At 31.9% G+C, this 2943-nt stretch overlaps 1 protein-coding gene across 2 annotated transcripts in view; it reads right to left on the bottom strand.

Moving 5' to 3' along the window:
- Positions 1-2943, bottom strand: part of LOC111690837 (carcinine transporter) — a 22105-nt gene that overhangs the window by 4013 nt on the left and 15149 nt on the right. The gene's annotated exons all lie outside the window — the stretch shown is intronic.

Genomic DNA, 2943 nt, shown 5'->3' with positions numbered 1-2943 from the left:
ATAGTTTGCTATCAAAGGATGCACCTATGTAGTGGACAACTTCGTTTAAAGCGGTTTCCACCGATCGTCCCTTTACATAAGCATGCTGCTTAAATTTTAGGTCTTTGTATACTGCTTTTAACCATACTATCGACAATCCGTTCCAAGGTTTTAAGTAGGAAGGACGTAAGACTTATCTGTCGCATAGCTAGGTTTCCCTGGTTTAGGTATAAATATTACCCTTGCATCCTGCCATTTAATGGGGGTATATGTGAATTGCAAGCATGCAGTGAATATCAGAGACAGATGTACGGAGACCAGTTCCGCCTCCATCTGTAAGAGTGCCGGGAAAATGCCATCCGGCCCTGCAGCTTTATAGGGAGCGAAGCTCTTGATTGCCCCTTTAACCATATCAGGTGTAATTACAATTTTCGTGTTTGCCTCCTCTTCCTCCAATATCGGTTCGTCTATGTTATTCGATATACCTGGTGGGAAATGAGAGTCTATTAGGAGTTTCATTGTCTCCTCCATATCCTCCAGCCTCTTGCCCGTGTCATCGACCATAGATTCCGGTTGGACATGAGTTTTGGATAGGAATTTTTTTATCTTCGATACGTCATATTTTTATGTTAAATATGTATCTTAGCATTTAAATGTAATAACACTTGATTTATAAATACTTCTTGGAGGTGTTCTTAAAATCAGCAATTGATTTACTGAAATTACGCTCCTCATAAGGAATATATTGATTCCACATACGCGCCACTCTTACCACGAATGATCTAGTCATATACAGTGTTGAGTATCTAGGACAAATAATAGTGTTAGTCCTGGAATATTTACCAAAATCAAATTTCTCTATAAGATAAGAAGGTTTTCCAAATTTCATAATCTTAAAAAATTGTGTTAATAGTCGTTGATTAATAAAACTTTGAAAATCTGAACCTAATACATCAATAACATGAGTTGAAACATGATCATTATAACCAATGTTATAGATGAACCTAACAACACGGTTAAAACATATTCGTAATTTAATTAAATTTTGTTGAGATGTACCAGAATATACTTCGATCCCGTAAAGAAACAGAGGTAAACACAAAGATAACGCAACTCTTTTCCTAACATTAAATGGCAAAAACGATCCAAGGCAGTAGAGCTTCCTTAAAAGAAAAGAAATTCTAGATATTGTGCTGTAAATATGAAAATTGAAATCTAATTTGATATCTAGGAAAATACTCAGTGACATATGGTGAGATACAAATTCAATGGTCTCATTCATTACTAATATATTAGGTCGAATTACATTATTGGAAAAGAACTGGACGATCTGTCTAAATTAGTCCTAATACTTTCAGTAATATCTAATATCAATCCAGTAGTGCTATAATTTTTCCTAAAAGCTGATTGAAAAGGATTTATCATATTTCTTGTATAGAGATGTTCTTCAATTTGTCTTCTTAACAAAACTTCCAGGACCTTTGAACTAGAATTTAATACACTAATAGGTCTATAATCAGAACAAGATCGTGGTGTATAATATATTTATTAAAAATAATATTATTTATTAAAAATGTAAAGTGAGTTGAAATATAAGGATATATAATTTTTAAGAATTTAATAGGTATTCCATCAGGTCCAGTTGAATTCCTTTTTATATATGTCATTGCATCAAACACTTCGGAAACATTGAAATTTCTAAAGATAAATCCTCCTATAGTATTTAGAGAAAAAATATTGTTTTTAGGTTGATTAATAGGGGGAAGTATCAATTGTTGGTTAAACTCTTCGATATTAATAATATTTTCAATGTTATCATCACCCAATACACCTTCAAACCTTAACCTTTTCCAAAATTGTGATTGCGTACAATTTTCAAAATAACGTACAGTATATATCCTTCGTGAACGCCTTATAACTGACTTTTTTAGCTATTTTATTTTAGCTATTTTTACATCACTAGTTTCCATCCATTTATGATTTGAACAAGTGAGAGATTTTTTAAGAGGAACACTTTCTTCGAAACCACTACCAACGATATTATTATATATTTCCAATTGGGTGTCAACACTTTGAGTATTATAAAAGCCAGAGGAATTAAAATCATTAATAAGATAATAACATCTATCTACGTTTAAAGCAATATAGTCCCCATACCAATGTTCCCGAACATGTTTCTCACACTCCAGTTTGTAGCTTAACGAAAAAACAGCATGGCCAGAATTTAATGGTGGAAACTGATATTGAGTTGTATGGCTGACCAAGTTGATATTAGATACAAAGAAATAGTCTATTAAAGTGGAAGTATTATGTATCTCATTAATATGGGTTGGAACACTGTTATGAACTGCTGACAGATTTAAACGGGAGCAAAAGTCTCTTACGATATTTGATTTTGTATATAAGTCAGTGTTAAAGTCTCCCATAATAATGCAGTTATCATACCTGCTAGATAAATCAGCAATTAAGTCTTCAGAACCAGTGATATTACCTTGTGGTAGGTAGGTAGGTTCCTATACTTGCATTAGTTATATAACTCTTAAACCAAGTTTCTGTGATGCCAACTACGTCATATAAACAATTATCAAAAACATGTTGTACTTCCTGGAGTTTGACTGAACTATTTTTTGGAGCTATACTCTGAGCGTTAAAATGACAAATGTTAAAATTACTAACATTCAAAGCAGCATTTAAGGAAGTGCTGTTACATAATAAAGAACATAAGTTACAGGACATAAATATACCCATCCAACTGTAATATTTGGGCAAAAGTTAAATAAATCCCCATTCTTAAATTACAATTATATAAATTTGGTATTAAATTCATTTCACTTAATGATACGCAATATTCACTGTGCTAGTTTTCAAATCAGTAAAGAAACTGTAAAAAAAATTTTAAAAATACAAATCACAATTATTAAAGCTATAAAATTAAAAATCCCGAATAGAAAGGTAAACAGAATA

This window comes from Lucilia cuprina, chromosome 4, assembly GCF_022045245.1.
Source record: "Lucilia cuprina isolate Lc7/37 chromosome 4, ASM2204524v1, whole genome shotgun sequence".
Lineage (NCBI taxonomy): Eukaryota > Metazoa > Arthropoda > Insecta > Diptera > Calliphoridae > Lucilia > Lucilia cuprina.
The sequence above is the reverse complement of the archived record's forward strand: the minus strand, read 5'-3'. Positions and strand labels throughout refer to the sequence as shown.